Genomic DNA, 25,648 nt, shown 5'->3' with positions numbered 1-25,648 from the left:
TGGTGGTTATTTTGAAGACTTGCTTGTGACGCATGAATTGTCTTCCAGATTATATATTGTAAACTGACGTTTTTCTGAGTACACTTAGCTGGAAGAAAAACCCATTGGGTCTCATATCTGGTCATTTGAAAATCATAAAATTACTGTAAAAACCCTTCTCTCTTGACTGAAAAGTCGTATCCTGTTCATTGTGGCAAAAGCAGATCTTAGGTGAATGTGCTATGCCACGTAACTAATTTGTGAGGGTGACTCAATGAAAAACAAAAGAGCAGCTTGACATATATGGCAATCAGTGTAATGAGCTGAAATTCATGGCAGGAGAGAACATCCTTGCATACGGAGTATGAAGGTGAACAGAAGAAAGGAAGCAAAGAACCATTCTAACAACAAGCCCCCAAACATTTGGAAGGAAAACAAAAAGCCAAACCCTATGTGTTGCAAGTTAAGCAAATCTCTGGTAGACTAGGATTCCTAGGATTAGGAAGAAAATTTCCGACAGAAACTGTTTTTGTAGTTACCCACTTCAAAGCTCAGGCGCAGCTCAGGCTCCTCTCCTATTGCTGCCTCTGGCTGCTGCAAGGCAGCGCTTCCACTTCTGGACTGTGTGACAATTTCTATGTACCCAAACCTGAGCTATATTTCCACAGACCTGTCTTGGTTTTGGCTCCGTTCAAAGAACATTTTTCATGTCTTCTCACTCAAACTCTTCTTCCCAAACTGAGGAAGAAGCTCAATAGCTTCAACAGCAAAATAGCTCCTAGCAGCCTGAAACTGTCTTGCTATGAGCATGCCCGGAGCCTAGTGCACGAAATCACCAAGTAAGAGATCTCAAAATAAGTATTTCGTCATAACAAATGTTTGGACATGCTTTGTGGCTGATTGATATATGTCATGAAATAAAACTGCGATAAATTTTTCGTACACGGTTTTACTTTAAAAAGTTTATCAGCTCCCGTTGGCAATTGCTTTCTGCTCTAAGGGTCTATTTTAAGACTGAACTAGTGAAGTTGCATGTTGCCTTTGCCAGTATTGCTTTCAGCAGACTTTTGTTATCCTGTTCTTTCACATTGCTTCAGGCAGTCTGAGCGCTTGAAGATGTCCAGTGCCAGTACAAGATCTGTGTTGCCAAATGAACTCACTGGGGTGCCTTGAACTCCCCTAGCTGCCAGTACCGCAAAAAGTGACACAGACTAATGGGTGCAGTGGAGAAATAAACAAAGGGTTACCACTTCCTTGGCAAAGCTGTTGATGATGACATGTCACTTGAACCTTGGAAGCTGATTTTCTGACAGATACTCCCACACTTTGTGGGCAGAACTGTCACAGGCAGATCTAACTGAATAGTGAAATGTCGTTCCTTCCTTTTTTCTGAAATTATAATTGTAACTAATATTTCACGTCAGATTTGCTAACCTTGGAAGTTAATGTTATATCTTCCCTTCCATAAGACAAATAGCAATACCGGTTTCCCCAGGTCTTTGCTAGTGTGGAGTAGTGGTGATCCTAGACACTTTTACGCTTGGCACAGTACAAGGATGAGAAAACCCCAGTACATCTGAAAGGACCATTCCTGGGCAACAGGGGCATGAAGGTGGAGATTTTAAGAATGAGGATACGTGGCAGCCTGACTCCTCCAAACTGTGTTGCAGATTGGGTGTCCAAATCTCCCTCACTTAAATGTATAAGGCTGCCTAGACCTTCATAGCATTTCAATATCAGTCTCTCAGAAGTTATAATAGTTGGTATTTGTGAGCTGGTACTAATTGTCTAACGTGGCGAGTGCAATGACACCACTAGCTGGCACTACTTTGCACGACAAAGAGTCACTGTGTGGAAATATAACCCAGATATGTCACTAGAGTGACATTCATTAGAGTCAATCATGTCAAACTGACAATGTTGTCATAGCTGTTCTGAATTTCTCAGTTCTTGTCTCCCCTTTGCCTTGGATTTCTTTGTTGTTGTTTTTTTTAAAATAGTGGAAGGAACAGTGTATTGAGTACTTGATATTTTTGCTCAGGGGAGGATGAAAATACATAACTTCCATTTGGTTTTAGTTAAGCCCTATCATCATCCTGCGTGTCTGTCGGAAGAGCAAGAGCCATGTCTCTCAAGCTTTTTCTGCCAGAGAATACCAGGTTTCTTTGGGAAAGCGATGAGAACGATAGTAAGAAACTGATGGATTATTTGGATTTGGGTGGAAAATCTGTTTCAACAGTTTCTCCACAGTGATATCATATGGAGCCAGGGCAAAGACTAACGTAACAAGAACAGTAACCACGTTTTTTTCACCTATCAGGATGCGTTGTCCTGAGAGTGGAATGGAAGTTGGAAAATTTGCTAAGCATACATTTATACACAGTGGCAATCCGTCAATCTAAATTAAGCTTAATTGTAAAATGCATGGCTTGTGTTACAAGTATTTTGAAATTATGGCCTAAATAGTTAAAAAGGAAAGAAAAATTTGTAGTATTTGAAATAGTAGATCAAAATTTTCAGAAGCACTTGAGGAGCTTTAGTCCGAAAGTCGTTCTAACCTACAAAACCACTTGTTTTTAAGAATTTCTTATGCAGCTAACCCCCCCCACACACACATTTTAGCAAGGAACATTGAGCTGCTCTGTCTCACTGTTGACGGGTACTTACTGACACTGAATCAAGTTTGTGGGAGATCAAAACCAGAGATGATGGATGACCTGTAAATGAGGTTTAGATGGGTACAAAAGATAAGGCCCCATCTGTACTGTGAATTGATTCTGGAATCACTGACTGAAGTTCAGGAAAACACCTCAAGCTGACTGCAAACCTTCCACTGAATTGAGTGAAGCCAGGTGAATATCACAAGATTGCAAAATTAAGGAGGCAATTTTGAGAGTGGGAACATTCTGAAAATTGTAATAAGCACTCGTTTCCAGCTGAGAACCAGAAAATATCAGGAAAAGGCTGAAACAGTATTTAGGAGTCATCTTAGTGAAAACTTTGAAAAGGGTGAAATGTGTTGGATGACGGTATCTGCAGATTCTAACTTCATTTGTCTGCAGTGAGTTTGATTAATCCCGTTAGAAGTAGCTGTTTAGGCAGCCTTCTGATGCTATGCAACAGTATCATCCCCATCACACACATGCTTTTCTTTGATGCCTGTCTTCAGAATCATCTCAGGCGTAAACTGCCTTCAGTAGCTATGTATCAATTTGTCTTTTTAACCTTCACTATACTGTTTCGTATTCAAAATTCAGATTTTAATAGTGGGAATTAAATGCTAATCCAGAAGTATTTCTAACCTCCAGGATCTTCAATCTATGTAGATAGCTTTTGATTTCCAAATTGAGCCCTTGTTATCAGTCTTTAGAATAGAAAAAAGACACCATTATAGGCTCAAATATGATTTAAAATGGTGGTTGGGAAAACACTTACAGATTTTTAAGCAACCAGGCTTAAGCATCTTGCTAGAAAAGCATCTAAGCTAGAAAAAGACAACGTTGGGTTTGGACTAGGTCTCTGCCAGAAACCTTCCTTCAGTTTCTGCTTGGTTTAGCTCGCAAGCACACCTTCTGAAGGAAAGGGAGGTGGAGCGCGGAGTGTGCAGTGATTTGATCATTCATGGTGAAAAGCACCCTTTAGACACCATCTGCAATGGGCATTTCTATTGAGCTGAGAGGAAGTAGTGGGAAAACCAATCAAACCGCTGTACTGGGTCTGGCTGGGATGGGCTTAATGTTCTTCCCAGCAGCCCACAGGGTGCTCTGCTCTGCATTCGTGACTAAGAAGGTGCTGGTAACACACACCAGTGTTTTGGCTAATGCTGGGCTGTGCTTGCACAGCATCAAGGCTTTCTCTGCTTCTCACGCTGCCTCCCCCAGCAAGCAGTCTAGTGGTGGGAAGAGGCTGGCAGAAGGCACAGCTGGGATGGGTGACCTGAACCGGCCAAGGGGTATTCCATATCATATAACATCATGGTCCGCGGTAAAGACTGGAGGGCTGCTCTTGCCAAAGTAGCTGTTGCTCGGAGACTGGCTGGGCATCAGTCTGCTGGTAGGAGGCGGGCAATGACTGCGTTTGCATCACTTTTTTGAAAAGCCTCTTTCATATTAAATGGTCTTCATTTCAGCCCGTGAGTGTTCACGCCCCATGAGCAAGCGGCTACATGGGTGCTTAGGTGCTGGCCTGGGTCAACCCACAGCAACCGCACAGCTCGTAGATGAGTGGCCTGTTTTGGTTTGGGGGTTTTTTTGTTTGTTTCCTCCTAAACTTGAAAGCCACAAGAGGATAATTCAAATTCAATTCCAGAAAAATAACCCATCAAAAAAATTCTACTGCGTATTTCCTAGAACCACCTAGACCCTATTAAGGGACACTTTAGGCAGCACGCGAATTATGAATGGCTACCAACTTATTTTCTCGGAACAACTATCTCATTTCTTTCCTTACTGCTGCATAATTTCAGCCGTTAGGTGACAAAAATCCTGTTGTACTTACGTTAATTACATTGTACACTTACTATCTTCTAACTTATCTTTACAAGGTCCCCCAAACTCTTCAAAAGTATTAATTTATTGTTCTGCATCTTGCCGGGGCAGGGATGATCTCAGCAAAGCAGAGAGCTGTGAACCGTTTCCAGTTGCCCATCTTTCATTCTTCAAGCCAGAGAGTATGCCAGGTAAGTTCAACCAAAGACTTCAGTTTGGTATCTTTCACAATCAACCAGGGACTTGATACAAAGATGACTCCCTGAAAGTTCCTACTTCAAAAGTTTCAAGCACAGGAGTTTTACCACGGTGGTAGAGACCCTAAAAATAATTCTGGTGGAGCTACCATGGACTGTAGAAAGGGAAAAGAGTTACCTAGTTCAAGAAATAACTTACAGTGCATTACTCTGGAGCAGTTACATGGAAATAAAAGTAGGAGTGCTCTGTCGACTACTTTGCACATCAGTGGAGTGCTGTGTGCATTTTCGTGCATGCAGTAGGCCAGCAAAATGTTCCCTAGGATTCTGTGGAAGCAGGCAAGGCACATTAGCTCACTTAACTTGCCTTCAGTTGCCCTGCAGCAGAGTTCCCTCTTCCACTTGTGTCTTCTCAGGGAGCGCACCAGTGTCTTCTCAGGGTGTGCAAGAGTGTGCTCTAGGAAAGATGCGTAGCGGACAGCCCAGCCTGGTTGGCGGTGGGGTCACAGGCTGATGCCCTCTCCCTCCTGCTGCTCCTCAGCTGTCAGTCACCCACCCCTCTGCCACTCAGCAGCACCAGGGTGTCTGGTTCTCAAAGGAATATAGGGAAGTCAAGAAGTTCCTAGCTTAGGTTAGGTGTAAATTACCTGTGTGTGTGTGTGTGTGTGTGTGTATTTCTTAAGCAGAAAATATATATTGTGTGATGTGTTTAGCTGACAGGGCACTTGCACGCTACCATGAAAAGCCGTATAGGCACCCATTTTCCAGCTCTGCTGTGGACGATGCGACGCAAATTAAACAGAATTAATATTTGCCGCTCACCAGAGGAATCTCAACATTTCCATTTTCCCTGTGAAAGCAGCAGCAACAATGGCTGTGCTTCTCTTTCTTCACCTTCTTTACTCCAAGTAAAGCCAACAGATGCCCTCAAAGCGCTGCCATCGGTGAGAACGTCTCTATTAAAACCAGGGATGCTAAACTGGTAATAATGATGTACAGAAAAGTTACAGTGTGAAATTTAAAAACACCTTTTTTTTTTTTTTTTTCTCAGTAAGAATGACAACAATTTACTTTGGAATTAATATAAACTTCTTATTTTTGTGGGTTGCAAAACACTGTTTCCCTTGCTGCGTACAAGAGGCTTCTGTGGCGCTTTTTCCTATTTTTTGCCGCACAGGAATTTTCTTTGTGTTTCAGATTAATGACTGATCTTGGTCCAAGTTAAAAGCCAGGACTGGCTCAGTGACGCTGTGCTGCTTTGCGCCGCATGTGACCTTGAAACTGCGAAAAGTTTTGCTGAGAGAAGCAGATGTGCGGGGAGGAGCAATACGTGCCTTAGTGAGAAGGGCGATCTTCCTTGTGCTCCTAATGGTTTTAGCTTTCCAATGATCCAGCGGCATTGATTTTCCTTCTCTCTTCCCCTCGTGTCGAGACTGTTTTCGGTGACTCGCGGCGAGCCAAATGCTAAGCCATAGCATCAGCAGAATTCCTTCTTCCAGCACAGGCAAGGGGACCCATTCGGGTTGTTGAGGGTTTCACTCCCTCTATTGCTGCTGCCGCTGCTTTTTTTTGGTGGTGTTACACATAAGTAAGTGCCTCTAACCGAGTGGTTGCCGGCCAGCTGCAGCAAAGCAAACCAAACAGTACGTGTTCAGTACTGCTGTGCTCCCCGGGCTCAGAACTAGCGCTGGGGCTGTGGCGGCAGCGCCCTGCATTATTCAACCTTAGGCACCCTTAGACTCGCGCGTACTGGGGATTCCTTTGGTTGGCCTTTCTTCGTGGTCTCCATGGCAACTGCTTCCATTGCCATCAGCACCTCTGGGGCCCAGCCTCGCTCACATGCGTCTCAGCTGCTCCCCTCCTAACACAGCAATTAGCAGCTGTGGTGCCGCTGTATCTAGATGCCTTGTGCCCTCGGTATTGTTTGTCTCTGAGACAAATGTCTTCGTGGTGGCCCTGGCTAGCGCTGGCTGCCTTGCTGCCTTGCGCGGCCTCCTCCTCCGGGGAGGTCACCGGGGAAGCTCGGTCTCTGCCGCCCGTCCCGCTCCGGACTGAAGTGCCTGTGGATGCTGGCTACGGCCTCAGCCTTTGCAGCGTTTGTCTGCCAGCTCCGCTCCCACGCTTCCCGCAGCTTTCGCTGGAGGTGAGCAAGGAGAGGCGTTGTGGAGGCCCCCGGCAGGAGCGCAGCCCCGCTTCCACTGGTTTGAGTGAGTAAGCCCAACCGCAGAAGTTTAGCCTCCCAGTCCCCAGGTTTCCCACCACAGACAATGCGTGGTATAGCTTATTCACAGCCCCACGTTGTAAAATACCCTCCAAGGCTATGATCGTGGAGGCAAGTGCGGTTTTTAAATGCTTAAGTACAAGAATCTCTGCATAACGTCCCACGCTGGCCGCTGGAAGTGCTGGAAGCACTTCCCCACCACACTGCCCTGTAAAAAGAAGTTTTTAAGAAGAGGCCGACTGAAAAGAGAAGTACAACATTTTGAAATCCTAGATTCTGTAATTTTATTTTAGCAAAGACTATCGGTCAGATTAAATGTATGAAGAATAAAGCTTTCACAAGGTTCCGTGAGATGGTTACTAAGAAAATCACAAATTCTAAGTTAGTCTCTGCCATTTGGTCTTCAGTATGATAGCCTCTTGGTGTTCAGCTGCAATTTCACAGGAAGGTGGAGCATTGTTTGGTTTAAAGCAGACTCCAAAGTAGCCTGGAAAGGTTTCTTCTCACCTCCTCCCCCCCACCCCCCCCCCACCCCCCCATGCAGATTTATTGCATCGATTATAAATTTCAAGGTTGGCTTGGATTATTTATTTTAGAATGTCTGCTGCACGGGAAAGTACACAGTGCGACACTACTTGAGAACTAAATTAAAATGCAAGTTTTTGTGCAAAAATTATCACATCCTCTTTTTCACTCCTATGCTAAACAGACGAGCAATTGGATCGCAGATGAAAATCGCGTTTATCACTTCTTCAAAGTAAAAAAAAAAAAAAGCATTTTTTTCTGTTTGGGTTGGGTTTTTTGTTTTTTTCTTTTTCTTTTGTCCTCTTAATACAGCTGTGGAGGATCGATGCTAAATCTTGAGAATGTTACCTTAAGGAGGAACGCACATGTGCCCCAGCTCTGGTTGAGAAACCTGCATGTAATACTGTTTCTTCCCAAAGCCTTTTCTTGTGCCATTGAGCTCACGACTATCTGATGCTTTAAATTCTGAAAAGGATGGAGAATCATCCTAATAAAACTCCCTTTTTTATTTTTACCCACCCTGTAACAGTATTCACTGAAGGTGGTGTTACTTTATGCTTTTTAGTAATGAGGACTGCAAATTGATAATGTCACTTAGAGCCTAGGAGAAGTCGGTGGAAGATGCTGTGCGGTCCCCACAGGCCACAAATGCTGCTGCACTAGCTCTGCTCCCTGCCTTGCCTTTTCCTCCGTTCCCAGATAAAAGCAAATGCAGTCTTTAGCCTGCAAGAGCTCTGACTGCTGAATGCTGCAGTGCCCAGCCAAAGGGTTACTCAAAAAGCCAAGAGGCAGCCTCTCAAAACCAAACGGGTTGGAGAATTGTGTTAACAGCAAAGGAAACTGCCCCGTGAAAAAATGTGTCCGCTCTACAGGGCAAGGTAAATTTAGACAGACAGGGCTGGACAAAGGAGCCAGTCTAGATGCAGCAGAGGAAAGGCAGGTAGAAATAGCCAGCTCAGGACTCCGTGCAGCCCCAGCCTGACTCCCACTAGTCCTTGTCTTAACGCGGTTTCCGTACGCTTCCCTGGGGCCCCTTGGCTGCTTCGCAAGGAATCGCCGTTGCAATGCACCGTCCTTGAGGCTGCACCTCACTGGCAGACCGAGAGCGGCTGGGTGCAGGGGCTGGCTGCTTGCGGTCGCAGCCTCCTGGGCCAGAAATGATAGTCTTCACCTCCAGACTAAGTCGCATGCCATTTCTCTAGGGGCAGGAGTCTCTGGAACACTCCTGGCCTGGGCGGGCAGCATTTCAGCAGGGCTGCTCCTTGGAGCAGGGCAGACCTGTGCCAGGAAAGGTCCTAAGCATTGATCAGCATGGTATCACCCCCCACCACTGTCAGTGCAGCAGTGTAGACACAGCCCCAAAGGACACCGAAGTATAGGGCAGATGTGGCTGGCATGACAACCAAAGCTAGTCCCTGAAGTAAAACTGTTACAACCCTGGCGTGCATGCTGTCGAGCATCATGTGTCAGAGCAAGTGATACGGGGCCCTGCGCTCCTTGCAGTGCAAGGAGTGAACTGCTGCCACCTTTCTCAGCGTTTGCAGCGTCTGCGCATAACTCCTGGAAAATGTTTTCTCTCCACGTGACTTCCCTGATTTTCTAAAGTGCTACTTGAGTTTTACACCTTTTGCTCTTCTTCCCAGCAAAACTGTTGGTTTATCAAGAATGACAGAGTATTAGGAAGATTTATTTTGTACGGTTTTTTTCTTAAGAAAAGATAGATTCCAGTGAAAACTCTGTAGGCCTCAGCTTGGAGACTTAAACCTTGTGTATAGCCACACCGTTTAATGCCCTTGCCAGACATGAAAGATCACGTTTGTCTGTTGTGGTACACGTGGACTCATGTGGCAGGGTCTGAATCAAATTTGGACGTTTCCTGCATTACAGTGTGATGGGGTCCAGTGTTGCAGTTCGCTGCTCTTCCGTATTTACAGAGTACATTACAATAAATGCCTGGTGGTGAAACGACTGAGAGTCACTGATTGGATTCAATTACCATTGACTGAAGCAAAGAGGAATGGAAAAAATCGGCTAGGGATGTTTATCACCACTAGAGCTTGCACAGCGTGGTCAAGAGAAGTGCAGTGCATTCCCGGTTAGCGTGGGGTTGATTTAACAGCACGACACCTGGCTGCTTTGCTGTTCCTGCCCTCACAGTCTGCTTTCCGTTACAGGAATGCAGTACGTACCTAGCGTGAGAGCACTGCAAAGACGATTTTTGTGAAGGCAGCTGATGCTGTAGCTTCCTTGTGGAACCAGCAGGGCAAACCTGCGGCTGGAGTCAATGGGCCTACAATAGTGGGTACCTGTGGTCTAGCTACTTTGGAATGTGTTTATGCTAATTTCTGATTTCTGACTGGATCAGTGTTTCTCTTGGTGGCTGGCTAACACGCCGTGGCAGGGCTTGTGACACAAAACATTTAAGTCAGCATATGAACTTGTCGTTTTCACTGAAGATTTTTTTAAAATGTACGTACTAAGCTATGTGAGGAGCAAATGGTGAAACAAAGAAACAAAAAAGCCCTAACCTTCTGTAAGTTAGAGTTATAGAAGTGTGTTGCAAAGTTCAGATCTGTCTTTCATTTCACCCACTCTGGGCTTGAAAAGTCCATCTGGCCCATTCTTCAGGAAGAGGCCTGAAGCATCACCGCCTATGGAGGACCAGTAGGTTGATGGGGAGGTTCCCATGCAAAATGGCCGTGAGGTCTGCTGTTAAAATGCTTTTTTGTCAAAAAAAACCAAACCCAAACAAACCGACCCAAACCCAAACAAACTCTCTGTCATGTCTGGCCATGAAACAATTGTAAAATATTTCCAAGAAGAAAGGATAACGTGAAGTTTAATGGAAAAAAAAAGGAAAAGAATACAATTCCTGGAATGTTGAACCTTTCCCAGTTCTAAACAGTGGTTCTGAAAATAAGAGTGCAGGCAGGTGTGGTATATCGGAAATCATTGCTTGCAGGTGTGGCTGAACATACAGTTTTAAAATCCTTCTCTGTTAAGGCTGAACTTTCTGTAGTTGTTTTGTGGTCCCAAATGCTCTCTTGCATGAATCAGGTATTCAGCTCTCAAAAAATCCAGAAAGATCACCCAGAAAGCTCATCCTCAAAATCACACCAGGTATTTTTTATTATAGAAGCATTGCCCCAAATTTGTCCAGTGGTAAAGATACCAAACGGATCCAATTTCCGATGTGCCCCAAAGGTACGCAGAAAAAAAGGCTTGGATAGCGATGTGTTAGCATCGTCTCCAGTCACCAGGTACTAAGCTTAGATTCTCAGGCAAGTGAAAACCAGCAGGTACCACGTCTTGCCTGCTCACACATCATGCTTGATTTAGGTTGTAATTTAGTCTGGATTTAGTGGTGCTTTCATGTGCTGTTTGTTTCACCTTTATAATACCAGATCTCTTGTTTAAGGTAGAACATTTTATCTCCTGTTGATGCCGATGCCTTTGTGTTTTCTTGCACCCCTCTGTACTCTGTGCCTCACCTATTTTGAATTACTGTGGTTACAAACCACAACCAATTTACAGCAGCAGGAGTGTAATTAAAAATAATAGCCATAGCAGCTGTATTGAAAAAACAGTCTTTCCCTGTACCAGTTAATGACAGATCTTGCACTAATCTGAATGCAAAACATGCTCCCTCAAAGGCTTTTTCCAATATGAAAGGGAATGGAAACCCATTAATAACTACATTCTACTGCAAGGTTTTGAAAAATGAAGAAAGGCCTCCCCCCCCTCCTGCCTCCTGGAAACTGCATCCCTGATGCCTGGGAAACTGTAAGTGCAGATGATTTATACCACTGACAGCCTCCAGGTCCCCGAGAACCAGCAGTGGAAAGCTTCACAAGAAAGTCTCCAGGGGTTCAGGCACAGTCATCTACTGTGGAAGAACTGGACAGAAGGATATTTGCTGTGCAGTGTTTCTCAGACCATGGTAAATAGAAAGTTCAGGAATGAAAGGAAAGAAAGTATGAGTAGAACGTGGGGAAAGGCTATCAATTCAAGGTGAAATATTCCTGTTGTCCTCAAAATCCCTACTTGAGGAAGACCAGGGCTGCAGAGGCGGTGTTAGCCCAAGTTATGTTGACCTCCCTGAGGTTAATAAAAAGAAACCCTGAAATGCTTCGAGGAGTTGAAAAGGAGGCCTAAATTTTTTTACATTTTTCAACACTTTTCCTGCAGAAAATACCTTCCTCTTCTCCTGGAAACTGAAACTTTCTGCAGGTATACGTGGATTTTGGTTGACATGTACTAGAAATACGTGCCTTGACGAAATGGAATATTTTGACATTTTTATTCGTAAAGGTCCTCACATTTTTATTATTATATACAAAGTCAATTTTGGGATGAGACATAATAATTATTTAAATTAACCAGAAATGGTTGTTTTGGAAATTTGCTTTCTGGGTGGACAGAAAACATGTAGATGATTCTATGCTACTACAGTTTTCCCCGTAGCTAGATGGGAAAAAGTGAAAATAGAAACAAAACCATTGAGATAAGCACACCACTAGTATCAAGTCCTTCCCCGGGGGTACTACTATGTCATTTACTTTTGGTTTGAATATTGCTTGGAAGTGGAGTGTACTGATTCATGCTGTCAGCAGAATTTTAGGTTTGTCGGTAAGGATTTATGAGAGGCTACTAAGAGCAATTTCGGACGCCCTTTTAGTCAGTCATCCTTTAAAGGAAGACAGAGCTATTCACACAATCACGTTGGCAGTCACTCACGCGGGGTGCAAAAACCCAGCGTATGGGAATGGTGGTTTGCCACATCTGCTTTTCAGCAGGCTGAAGGACAGTGTGCATGAAAACAAACCCCAGGCTCCTTTTGTACATGTACAGCGTGCTGTGGAGGTTTTGTTGTTGCTCCACAGGCAACGTTGAGCTCAAGTGCTTCACTCAGGCAAGGCACAAGCTGTCTTTCTTATGTTGGGCTACTCAAGTTAGTTTTTAAACCTAGCACAATAAATACTCAAGCAAAAATTAACTTCCTTGGTAATCTGGGGAAAGGGAAACAATTCTGGAAGGATCTTTTGTAAAAGCAAAACCTTCTGTCCACATGAGGTGAACTTTCATTGAGGGGGTCTGGCTGAAAGTTTTAAATCTGAAAAGGTTCACACTCATGCTCTCCATGCCACTTCTGTAAATTAACTCTCCGATGCAGCACAGTCTTAAAGCTCTGCCTTAGCAGTGGGGCTTAACAGTGAAGTTATGCCAATAGTCGCCATGTCCCAGCTGCCAGTCTCAGTACCGTCACTGTATGTTGCCTTTCTAGGAAGAAAATCTTGAGGGGGCAGGCTGGGGCACTCGGATTTCAGGGCAGGAAGGAAGGTGGGGTGGAGGAGCTGAGCCATGTAGGCAGGTGGTCTTCAGAGAGGGCTGTGCTGGGTGAGGGGTGGCCTTCAGTGTAGCTCATGAAAACATAAGAGAGAGGCAAAACAGGGGTGGTAAGGAAGTGGAAGTGGAGGATGGTCCAAAGAGACCGTTGGCATTGCATCACAGATGCTGCTCCACTGTATCTCTGTACAGCCACAGTTGCCAGCACTGAAAATCTTGTAGCTCCGCTCACATCTGCCTCCCCTGCCTGCCCTTTTGTATTGCAGTCGCTCGCAGCAGAGTGTCTCTGTGGGGGTGCAGGGTACGGAAGCAGCAAAACGTGGAGGACAGTCTCAAACCATGGACTGAAACAGTAGATTTTTTCCCCTTCCCATTTCTTTCTCCCACGGGGCACATATGCCATAATCTCACAAACTGACCATACAAAAGCCAACACAAAACTCCAGAGAAACCCCCCTGCCTTTATTTCCCCGCCATTAAAACATGGGTCTCCTGCTATTTCTGTGTTGTCTGTGATGAGGCAGGAACTTGTGAAAGCTCTGCGTTTTCCCACAGAGCATTTTGTGGATCTGTGCAGGGAGGAGAAGAAGATGCGGCCGCAGTGTCATGTTGGTCTGGCAGCCCTTCCCGGCCTGGCGTCGCCCGGTCTGTCTGTCCTGCGGGTACCGCTCTCCTGCTGCGGTGCCTAGTGCTTTATCTGCTCCCGTTCTAAAGGAGGTCAGAAACCACTCTGTCAGCTCTTTCCTTCTCTAACAAACCCTCTGTTGGCGAAATCTTGCCTAATTCTTCCAGCTGTAGTTGACCAGAGTTTGATTTCCTCCTCCCACTAGGTGTATTTATACCCTTCCAGCAGCTCCTGTTTCTCACCTGCAAAGAAGCACCTGTGTGTCAAAACCCTTCAGAGACTTTGGGGCAGATAAAAACTTCTAAAACTCTTTCTGTAGGGTGCAGAGTGACCCCCCATGTGTTGCTGCGCTCCATCCACAACGCTAAGTTCTTTCACTGAATTTTTAGCCCCGTGATTCACCACCCTCTTCAGCACCTTTTGTTCCCCCATATCACAGCCTCCCTCCCCAGGTACACGTGATACTGCTAGGTGATTGTAGACAACCAGTAAGGTAACTTGCTTGGGTGCATGTTGTCCTGCGTTAGTTATACAGGTCCTCCTTTGCCCCTCCATTTTGTCTGTCGTGCGAACACAGTTTACTCGGTTTCAGGAGCCGTGAACTTTTCCAGGCGGCAACAGAGCTTAGGGCTTAGGTCGTCTTTGCTCTCCGTCTAGCTGGAGCAGAAAGACTGAATGTAGAGGCAATGCAGGAGCACACTGGGGGATCTGCAGTAATTCAAGTGACTGCTCCATCAGACTCCTCCTCTACCCATGCACGAGACCTGTACAGCCCAACGCAAGCCAAAAACTACTGTCATGCTTTCACCCCAGCGGGCAAGTAAGCACCACGCAGCCGCTGCTCACTCCCCCCACCCAGTGGGATGGGGGAGAGAATGGAAAAAAAGTAAAACTCCTGGGTTGAGATGAAGGCAGTTTAATAGGACAGAAAAACATCCCTTCTGTCCAAGCTCAAAATCTTAAAAGACAGCTGATATATCTAACTAGCTGATATATCTAACAACATTTTGTGACGCGAACACTAGCAGGTCAGGTTTTCCAAAGCTGCTCCTAGTCCTTAAAAGTCTCGTGCTTCATCATTGCTGCAAATGACTGACAGCTTGGACCTGGAACCATGAAATGGCAGGCACTGAAAATGGGTTAGGAGGCAAGGACATGGATGGTGGGGTGGCAGGGGTGTGAATCTCTTGGCCCTTCCCTGGAGCAGCATCAGAGAGCAGAGGAAGGACAGGCAGGTGGGAGCTCTGCTAGGGGGCTGTGCGCAGCCCCCAGTGCTGCCAGACCCCAAATGGGCACCTGCGTGGTGTTACAAGGATGCTCGATTTGGTCTACCCAGGTACGGGGGTGGACCACTCCCACCCAGTCCTCCTGAGGATGGGACCAGGCCACGCTCGTATGGTGAAGGCGTAGCTACGGGTTTTACTGACTGTCTCGCTCCAGCTGCCGTGCCCAAGTGCAGGACTGCCTGATGGCTACCCCCAGACAGCCCCGCTCACAGCGTCTGCAGACCTTATCATCCCTTCTACCACTTCTTAACCCTCCATTTCACCAGCCTTGTACCTCCTCATGTCCACCTCAGTCTCCTCCCAAATCCACAACCCACCCCAAATTGCTTTTTGCCCACAGACACCAAGTTGTATATTTCTGAGACTGTTACCTGGCTAATCTTTGTCTGATGTGATATACCTGATACAGTTACTGGGGTATGGTAGCTTTTCAAGACTGTACTTCCCATAAGGTCCTTAGCACTCGCCCCAGTTACGTGTGGAGTTTGGCCATGTCTCATACAACTGCCCCTTAGCTGCCTGTGAGATGTGGCCATCCTTCATGGCACCATCTCTAACTTCTGTCAGCGTCTCACACTGCTCTTTGTTACATCCAGCAGTTTTCTCATGTCATGTCCAACATTCTTCCATGTCCTGTTCCGTTTGGTTAACCTGAGGCCAGAGCCCAGTCAGTGCTCTCCTCATTTGCTTGCAGCCCTAAGAGTGATTTTTCGCGCAGGTCTTGCAGCATGAGTCTAAATAGCTCCGTAAGTGTGTGCAAACGCTCATCCTGGGGGATCAGACTAAAATGCACTCAGGAAGAGCTGTGGCTTGTCCTTTCCCTCTAGGATGAAGAGGTCCAGGGATACACCGATGGATTTCATGACCAGAAAGACTTGCTCGACTCGTGAGGGCTGCTGGACTTTAACTTAAGGTGCAACTGCAGCATGAGCAAATACAGTCAAGTAAAAACCACTGAAGTACAAACTATGGCTTGTGTAGGCCACAAGATTAGGGCCCTTTATTTTAATATTTCACCGATACATTGAAATTAGTCAGCTACCTTTTGGCACAGGGGCTGCTTAACCTCCAAAAATGGAATACACTTTTTTTGAAACAGCGTTCAAAAGCAAGCGGAGTGATGGAAGGGGAATGGCTAGCTTTGAGTTCTAAACCAGGAACCCGTTGAGTACGAACGCTACCTGAAGAGAAAGTGCAGTTCAACGCGTTTGTACAAGACTGAAAAAACCTAATGTAAAATGAAAACACGTGAAGATACGTGTGGCATGTCCTAGCTCACAAGGACAAGGACTCGGACTCTGGTGGGGGGAATTGCACAGCTGTTCCGGCATAGGAGGCCAATGGCCAGGAAGGCTCACCGAATGATGGGGAAAGAGACTCAATGAGATACGTCTGTACCTCTTGGAATCTTACACAAATGTGTGGGGAACTTTTTCCCATTGCTATAAGTGTTCTTCTGAATGTGCCAGCTGCTAGTGACCCACACAGGAGGAATCCCATTGATTCGCGTGTTAGGGCAGGACTTACCCAGCACCGTTAACAACGCTGACCACAGAAAACAAGTTGACAAGAAAAAAACCCAACAAACTAGAAGTGTACACAGGCCAAAAAAATTTAGTTTAAGCAATGTAAAAGTTGAGATCAAACATTGTCCAAAGAGAGTGTGTGTCTTGATGTGAGGCTTTAAGCCAACAGATAAAGGGCAACGGAGAGAGCTGGGCTGCGGTATACATCTTGCTCTCAGACATTGTAGACTGTTTGGCTGGAGGGCTGGGGTTAGGCCCATACCAGAAAAAATACAGGCCATCTCCACTTAGGTGCAAATTCTGGTTTGTTCATCTCTGCCTGTACAGTAGTTAGGAATTTGTTGTTACCCCTGTGGAGATAGCATCTTCTCTCTTGTTAATAGGAAGGTGCTAGAAAGTTTAAGAAAACTAGAAAAACCACATGTGAGGCATAGAAACGCTTCACATGTGCTAAGGAAACAGCTTTCTAAGTCACTGCTGAAGCGTACTACCTGCCTACACCCACTCAGCTTGAGCTGGCCTGCCAGTACACTTCATTATGCGAGTGTAATTTGCTGTCATAAAGCTACGAGATGATTTTCCCAAACTTAGGTGTATCTCACCCTATCGACAGCCTTGTGTGTGTGTGCCTGTGTATGCGGATAGAGGGGTTTTTGCTCGAAAGCGCCAATCTGATGCTGAAAAGCAGAAAGCTGGTTCCGCACTCCTTAAAGAGTGAATAATTTGGATTATTCCCGGCGTTGCAGGGTGCGTTGCTCATTGTATTCACACCTCTCTTGCCAGGTTGCTTTGTTCCCATTCCCCGTGAATCTTCTGCGTGGTGAAGGCTTCTTCCGTGTCACTGGCAGCTAAAAGATTTTCATACCTGTAGTAGCAATGTAACATGTTAGAAATTGGTCTATGCCCTCTGTGTGGGCTTTAGCTTGCCCTTTATGCTTGAACCCTTTGTTCTCAGGTAAGAAACTGGCACTTGCATTTAGCCGACCGGGCCTTTAATGGGAAATTGCAGCTCCCGTTGTAACTCCGTCTGGCCAAAAGAGTCCGTCTTACAGGAGGTTTGGGTATGGTGTTGTTTATGAAACCGGTCTTCCCTGTAGCTGAAGTGGAATACCATTATCCCACATTGGCGAAACAGATGGTGCGTTTTCCTGCGACTAATTAGCTATGCGGTGCCTAGCCTGCAAAGAGTGAGAGGAAATCCTCGATGCCTCCCTGCTACTGTCTCTTCCCCCCGGGTCTTCTGCCCGTGCAGCACGCCGCCCCGGACCGCCGTGGTCGAGAGCTTCTTGGCCGGACAGCGTCCAGCGAAAAGCAGTCCTGACCTATTTCAGGGCTTTGGCAATTTGACAGATCACTCACCATCAGTCGTGAGAGGCTTCTTGGGCTGCTGCTCGACTCAGGCGTATTTGGCACGCACAGCTGAGACGGGAAGCCCCTCGGGCTGACTGCCGTGAAGACGGGCTCATGGCACCTCTGCCGTCCAGCCAGCGCCTGGTGTGGAGTTTCACATCAGGGCAGGGCTGTTGCCTCCTTCCTGCCCCCTCAGGGAGTCCTTGGAGGTGATGGTGGCCTACTGAGGCCCCTGAGACCCTAGAGAAACTGAGGTTTCGATCTGTGACCTAGGGCAGCTGTGCAAATCTAGATTCTAAGGGACAGCAGTACTCCAGCAGTGTGCCCTGCGCGTGAGACTACAGCAACCGGCATACTTGCAAATAAGCGCACTGAATTTTCAACCAGAAACGTCTGACGCCGTAACAGTTGGTATGGCTAACTCTCTGGCTAGCCATGAGGGCTGCGTAGCGTCTTTTCAAGATAGCAGGAGAAAATAAACCATAGTGGAGAGGAACCTCCCAAGGGTGAATTCACTGGCAGCTCTGTAGCCGTCAGCCCCAGCTTGCCAGAGCGACACCTGACTGAGAAATTAGCTGACTGCCGCCTGACCTGCCGTCAGCGGGCACCCGCTTAACTTCAGGTGCTTTGCAGAGCTGTAGCCTAAATTGGGGTCGGCGGGCCTGGGACTGGCAACCCGTCACTGCTGCTTGACAGGCACTTAGCAAAGGTGATTAAGTAAGCGCGGTGCTCTTAGACGGCACGTACTTAGCTAAAAAAATCCCCCCGGTACCTCCTAAAATTCTTTTTTGTTCTATTGGTTGCAAACTTTGCGTCTCCATGCCTTACAGGCAAATCCTACAGGTGCAGTTTGGTCTGTGCGTATGTGTGTTGTCATCTTCTTGCTCTGTGCACAGGTAGGTGTGGGCATGAATTAGATGCAGCTGCTCTGGTCAGTGGAACACTTAAAAGTCTCACTGGGTTCAAAAAGCTTTGCAGAAAGCCTATCCTTTTGCCCCCTGAAGAGAGTAGTGGGGCAAATCTATTGACAAATGAGAACGGCGAGGCCTTACGTCAAATTCCTACGCACTAAACTCTGACGTGACTTCATCTGAAACCTCGTCTGTATTCACACTGGTGTGGAAGAAAGTCAGATGGGGCCACCAAAGAGGTGTTTATTAATGAGAGGGAGAGGCATGAAGCAAAAAGTGCTGATTCTTTCTTCTTTTTGAGGAAACCATCTCATGACATCAACAGCAAGCAGATGCATGCCAAACATAGCAAAACACTTTTGTTGTCACTATGAGCATCCTACTACAAGACGTGATGGAGTAACATATGATTGTAGGACTTTGGTAGGCGTATCTCTCCTGACAGCGGCATGAAGTTTCATTGTGATTCTCTGTATGAAGGGGAAACTGCTTCCAGCCTGTAAGTTGTGCTGCACATGCTTAGCTCTTAAAAGCTTCCGGTGACACAGATTGTCCTGGATTTCTGGATTGGATCTACCCGAACACTCGGGCAAGCAAACAGCTTTGAATGTGTCCTGCAATAGGCTTCGGGGCAACGACTCACGCCTTCAGGAGAGTCAGAACATGCGATGTCGTATTGGGACTTCTTCTGGAAAGAGGAGAAACTACTACCAGGAGCTAAAAAAACCCAGTAGAAACCAGCTATGTGAGTCCGTGTGGGAGGTGCACATGCGGTTGTGGTGAATGTCGTTACGCTCCTTCTTCCGTGAAGATTTACGGACTGCTGAATTATTGCAATCTAGTCTTCCAATGCCGATACTAGACGAAAGAGCTGCCAGATATCCATGCCCCCGGCCACATTCCCATTGACTGAAAACGAAAATTTCTTGCTTTCGGGAGTACAAAATGACTCTTTCTTCTATAGTGCCTATCCTTACCTCTTTTTCCTGCCTACTGCAGAGAGCTGCACGTCGGGAGCAGCACCTTGCCCACAGGTTTTCACTAACAAACATGGCAGGTATTCTCCCAGCAAGTTGGGCAACCAGTTTCAACGCACTTTGGGTGCCAGCTAGACTCCGATTCCAAACACAGGCGTGTACCGAGCTCTAAGGCGGCGATTGATTTCTACTTAAGTCACCAGGCTAGGTATGCTTTTTCGGGGAAATGAATGCGTGCTGAAAACTGCTGAATCGGGCATCTCGAAAAATCCCATTCCAGATGTGCGGCGCTAAACCGAGACACTTTGATTGTTCTGAAGGCAAGACATACTGTTGAGAGGTTGCATTTGCTTGGGTTTCGGGGGGTGGGCTCATGTCCCCTGAGGTGCAGGACGCACCGTTCGGCGAGTGCTTCTGCTAAAAGGGGATTCTCGTTTACATTCTCAGTTTGTTTTCTCCTTTGTTTGCTTGTTTTGTTCTCAAATGTTCCTCCTATTAATGTGTCTTCTGGAACTGCCTGGCCTACTTGAGGCTAAAAATAGCCCTTGTTGCTGCTGCTGTAGCTCCACGCAAGCCACGCAACGCCCACGCTGGGAAAGAAAACCTCGTGCCCTGCTGAGCTTCCCCGAAATGAGAAGCAGGTGAGAAACCCCTGTGACCAAAAAGCAGGAGGAAAGACAAATCCTGCCCTCCTGCTCTGCTTCTGCTAGGCTTGCTGATGGTGCAAGGTGGGCCAACAGCAGGAAGGCATGTCAGTGTTCCAGTCTCCCTCTGCCTCCTCCGCGTCCGCCAAGGACAGTCGATGGATGCCACTCACGGAGGAGAGACGAGACAGAAACGACGAAGCTGCAGGGATGTGAAGCGGCAAAGACGACGTTTTCGTGTCAGTGTCCAAGCAGTCGTTCTTCAAATTAACTGAACTTGATTGACCTTTTGGGTGCGTATCAGGCTTTGGGTATGATCAGACCAATGCTGCCCATGCTGTCGCACTGCTTCAAAGAGCAGGAATACCTCTCTGCCACAGCTGAGACGGCTTCAGTGGGCTCTGCCATCGGTGCTCCCGATGTCTTACAAAGGAAGAGGGCTCTGGGCAGACAAATGTTTTCCTCTGCATTGCAGCAGACAAGACTTAACACTTCTCAGCCTCAAGCGGATAACTTTACACTGCCGGTCTGCTTGGGCTCCTCAGTCTGCGCGGCCCGTGGTGCGTGCCGGTGAGACGCAAAGGGTCGGGGCTTTCTGGCGAGCTCGGGCAAGTCACCTCACTGCTGTGTGGCACTGTGCTCCCTGTCTGTGAAATGGGGGGGGTAATGAGGTACCCAGAAACGCTTCTGCAGCTACCTTGGCAACTGAGGCGTGACGCTCCATTGCTCCACAGAGAGGAATTTTGTGCTCCACAGAGAGGAATTTTGTGCGCGTGGTTCACTCTAGCCCGCGGTCGCCTTTTTTGCCCACGTTACGGTTAAGGCATATTGGCGAGAGCACCTGACACACTCTGCGCTGCTTGGTCGTTCGCAGCAGGACAGCTCCTGGGTCACCTGGGTCACCCTGCCCTGCCAGCCAGGAATTTGGCTTGCCTAGAGCCGCGGCGGCACTGTTCTCACATCCCCTAACACATCCGTGGCTCGGAGGCAAACCTGGCAGAGTCTCCTAACGCAGCGCAAGCTGCTCTCTTGGTGCTCTCACTGAGCTGTCGAGTGGCAGGTTGTTGAGGACGGGCTAAGTCGGGTGCCGTGAGTTGCGAGTGGCCCGGCAGCTCCGGCCCGGGTGGATGGGGCAACGGAGCGTTTCCGAGTCCGGGCCCCCAGGGCTGCGCAGCGGCCTCGGTCAGCGGTCCTGCCCGGTGCCCTGCGCGAGCACGGTGGGGCAAGGGGGGACGGAGGCAGCCCGCGCTGCCAGGGCCGGGGCCAGGGCCTGGATCCCACCCTGCTGCCCTTGCCGCGGCCGGTGCTCCAGGCTGCGAGGGTCCTCTGACCCGGAGCATCCCCGGGCTTAGGGGCACCAACGCTGTGACGGGGCCCCCCGATCCCATCCCCCTGTGTGTTCGCTTTGCTCCCTGGGTTCACCCTCCCCTCCCCGCTCCCTTTTTTTTTTGGGGGGGTGGGGGTGGCGGGGGCTGGGTGTGTGTGCCGTCCAGCCTGTGGGGATGCTGGGCCAAGCAGGCACTGGAGCTGCAGCTCCCCGCAGCGGGGGCCGGGGGAGGAAGAGCCGGAGGGGGGGCTGCCGGACGGCGGCCAGCCTCTGCCTGGCGGCTGCCGAATTTCGGGTGGAAACGTCCCCGGGGCGGCGGGGGGCGTGTTGCTCCCCGCCCCCGCGGCGTGTGGGAGCGGGGAAAGCGCCGGGGACCGGCGGCTGCGGCACAAAGGAGGGCGCCGGGGCCGGGGCCGGGGCCGGGGCCGGGGCCGGGGGGAACCGCGGCGGTGCCCGGGGGGATCCCGCTCCCTCCCCGCCCCTCCGCTCCGCCCGCCCGCCCCTCCCCGGCCGGCGCCTGTCCCCTCCCTCCGCTCCGCAGCCGGGGCGGGGGGCTGAGAGCCGGGTCCGGCGGAGGGGGAGGCAGAGGAGGAGAGGCGGGCGATGGGGAAGGAGCCGCGGCGGTGATCCTCCGGGCATCGCGCGGGAGAAGGAGCGGGTGGCGGGAGGGGGCGAAGGGAGACGAAGCAGGACGGGGGAGGGCGGCCCCGGCCCCCGCCCCTCTCCGCCGCGCCGAGGAGGGAGGGCGGACCACGATGCCCGGCCGGCGGGCGCTGCCCGCCCGCCCGCATGGAGACCGCCGCCCGTAGCGGGGCTGCCGCGCCGCACCGCGGGGTGAGCCGGGCCGGGCGGGGCGGGGGGGGTCCGAGGGGGGCCCGGGTGGGTGGGCGGCCCCGCGGGGGGCGGGGGGCCGGCCCCGCGGGCGCCCGCGGCCGGCGGGGTCCCCGGCCCGGCCCGGCCCGGCCCGGCCCGGCCCGGCGGCGCTGGGGGGGGCGCGGAGCGGGCTCGGGGAGGCGGCCGGAGCCCGGCGCGGCCCTGGGGGCGGCCGCGCTCCCGCCGCTGCAGCGGGCCGGGGCGACGCGGGAGCCCGCGGGCTCGCCTTCCTGCTGCCCCCGCCGGCTCGCCTTCTGCCCCTGCGGCACCCCCGGGGCGCCCCGGCAGCCGAGCGGGGGCAGCGCCCGGGGGGCCGGGGGGGGCCGTGCGGGGCCGCCGCGGGGCGGCCGAGGGGCGCGCCGGGAGGTCGGTGTCCGGGGGGGAGGCGCCGGGCGGCCCCTCGCCCCGCCGGGCAAGGGTGTCCCCGGGCCGCCGGCTCCGCTCCCGACCTCGGCGGAGCGCCTGGGTCGGGGTCCGCGGGGGGGCCCCGCGCCTTCCCCTCGCCCCGGCCGGCGGCCGGCGGCCGGTGTCCAGTGTCCGGCGGCGGCGTCCGCCCGTGTGCGCGGCGGAGAGGCGCGGGCCGCCCCCGGGCGGCGGTTCCCGGCGGAGGCGGGCGCCGCGTTTGCGCTGCGCCGGTGCCCGGCCGTGCTCGGCTCCCCCGGCCGAGAGCGGGGCTGCGGGGCTGCGGAGCTGCTCGCTGGCTGGGGAGAAGGCTGCCTGCTGTTACCGGAGTCCGGAATAAAACTCCCTAACAGCAATGAGAAGTGAAGAGGCAGGCACTCCTTTCTTGCAGCGCTGGGCACACAGGGGCTCGCTCCACCTGTCGTGCGCACCTCTCTGGTTTAATCATGCAGGTTAAATACACGCCTGTTACACATATTCACTAAATTTCCAGGCAGTGTGATACATAATCATTAACTTCCCGCTAAGACATTAACGTATGTAAATGTCTCTTTGCGCAGGCGCAGTGAAGTCTCTGGTGGTCTTCCGTAGTCTTCCTCGCTTTGTCCGATAGTTGACCTCTCTTATGCGAGTCTGCGCAGTACGATTTTCGCCATCATGTATTAGATTACGTAAAAATGCATTCAATGTTAATTCTTAAATTGATCGTTTCTAGTGATTGGCCCTTCAGTCACACCACCTTATCAATATTCTTATACTAAAACAATCATTGGTTAATCTTACTCTAATTCCACTAACTGGAATCTTGATCAAAGTGGGGTTTCTAAGTAACAGAACTAACGTCCATAACGATCTTTCTCAGTTTCTTAAAACCAAAACACTACAAACCAACAAATCTTTGTCAAAGTTTCTGTGGTTAACTGATTTTAGACAATACTTGAATTCTTATAGTTACACCTAGTACATTTTCTAAAGTTCCTAAGTTCCTATGACTGCATTTCAAACTTAACACTCCCATACCTATGCTTCACAATTTTCTACTTCCTAATCAAACCAATCTCTTTTCTATAATTAGATTTTAATTTCTTTATCAAAATATTTGCAACAGTGCTGCAGTGGGGCGTGAGGGATACTTGGCGGGTATCAACCAACTCCTAGGGCAAAGCAAGCAATAAAACTGAGGGTAGCTCTGACCTTGACACTGCCCATGCCAGCAGGCTGAGTGCTCTTCATCTCAGTGGTGCGAGTTCGGATCAGCTTTCTCTGCAGGTACGCGTGTGCCGTGGGAGTAGAACCACTGGCAGGTGCACCTGGGGATACACCTGAAGGCACATGCCAGCTCTGAACAGTGGAAACTCAAGGTTTTGCTTGTCTACGTGCTTTAGAAATGACATTTCTGTGCTGCATGACATTTTGTCAGTTTTCCCCTTGAAAGCGTGGCTGAAGCCTTTGCCCCACAGCGCCTTTCCGAATTTGCTGAGCCAGATGAATCACTCGTCAAATACTGTGAGCCCAGCCCTGATAGAGCGTGCGTCCTCTGTGGTTTTGTCTATGCATTAGCCTCCTTCTTTCTTTTTTCCTTCTCTTCACACGTGTAATTAAATAGCTCATTTCCTCGGAGACACATCCCAGGAAACATGGCTGGCTGGGGGGTTTATTATTTGGTGTTTTGTGTTGTTCTGTTCTGTTCTGTTCTGTTTTGTTTTTCAGGGCTAGGAATGTTCTGGAATGGCAGGTCAGAAGAAGGGCAATACAAAGTAAAGGACCTTCATACAGACCACTTAAAGAAGTTCACCACGATGGAAAGCAAGGGGGTATCGCACGTAACAAGATCAACAGTCATGTGACAGGGGTCCAAAGGGATGTCTTCTGTTTTAAAAGTAGCTACGTCATACTGCTCATGCGGGAAGAGCAGGCTGCCCTCACCTGCCCCTTTCAGTGCTGTCGGAACAGGGTACCTAAGCGAACCACAGAAGCCTTTGCTGTTTTCCTCACAAGTACCCCGTACCAGCCCTCCTTGGCTGAGTGTGACACCCCAGGTGTAGCCAGGAGCAGACCGTGGAATAACTCAGGGTCTCAGAGGTTTCCCTCCATCTACTCGGAGTTTGCAAATAGGCGTTTGTTTTCTTTTTCACAAATGCTAGTCCCACTAGCTAAGTCCCAGGATTGGCTCTAGGATCTCAAGGATGGGTTTTCCATCGCCGTATCCTGCCACAGGTAACGGTGCTCCACCCAGCCAGGACTGCCCCAGCTGAGGTCCCCGGCACTGGACTTAGTCAACCCCTTTCTGAGGGAGGCAGGAGAAGCGGGGGCCTCCTGTGCAGCCTGCCAAAACAGTGCTGGCTCTGCAGTGCTAACAAGGGATGCTGGTTTTCAGCCAGCCATGGCAAACGTGCGTTCGCTCACAAAGTTCGTCTGTTATTTGAGAGATGCTGTTTGGTTAGGATACCACTCAGAATACATTTGAGCAGCATCTCGCCCTCAAATTTCAATAGATTAGGCAGCAGCTACGAGAGCGTGTGTAGCCAATTGTACTGCAAATATAAAATAGAAGTTAATTCTCTGTCGAGTGCTGGGAGTGACATAGCCTGTAACATCTCCTTAAGTCAGTGAATGCAACCTGGGGATGCATACCGGTTAAAGATGAGGCTTTACAAATGCTTCTAAAAGCTCAAGGTTTCCCGTTACGTGGTTCATCCAAAGCACCTAGCAACTTTTCAGGTCAATGTTGGTAGCCATATGAGAACAAGAAATCCTCAGGGAGTCATGTGGGAAAATGTAGAAGGAAAAAGCACATCTGTCTTGTTTTAACTTCCAAGCTGGGGTCTGGATTTTCTAATTCCTCTTTTTTTCTGGGAAGGATGGGGAAGAGCAGGAAGAAAAGTTTCTGCAGAAGCATATATCTCCTTCAGAACAGAAGCGTGTGCCCACTTGTGAACACGCCTGTTTATCAGTGTTTAGGTATAAAAATG

General features: G+C 49.3%; 1 protein-coding gene across 2 annotated transcripts in view; it reads left to right on the top strand.

The window, feature by feature from the left end:
• The window catches only part of PLPPR1 (phospholipid phosphatase related 1), a 414,536-nt gene that overhangs the window by 80,138 nt on the left and 308,750 nt on the right, over positions 1-25,648 (top strand). The window contains exon 1 of one of the 2 annotated variants that reach the window (XM_049796152.1): positions 21,905-22,235. The exons of the other annotated variant lie outside the window; for it this stretch is intronic. The gene's annotated coding sequence lies outside the window, so the exon portion shown is untranslated. Of the gene's footprint in view, positions 1-21,904; positions 22,236-25,648 lie in introns of those variants that run through there. 2 annotated transcript variants of the gene reach the window in all.

Source organism: Accipiter gentilis, chromosome Z (genome assembly GCF_929443795.1).
Source record: "Accipiter gentilis chromosome Z, bAccGen1.1, whole genome shotgun sequence".
Taxonomy (NCBI): Eukaryota; Metazoa; Chordata; class Aves; order Accipitriformes; family Accipitridae; genus Astur; species Astur gentilis.
This window is presented reverse-complemented; position numbering and strand designations above follow the sequence as displayed.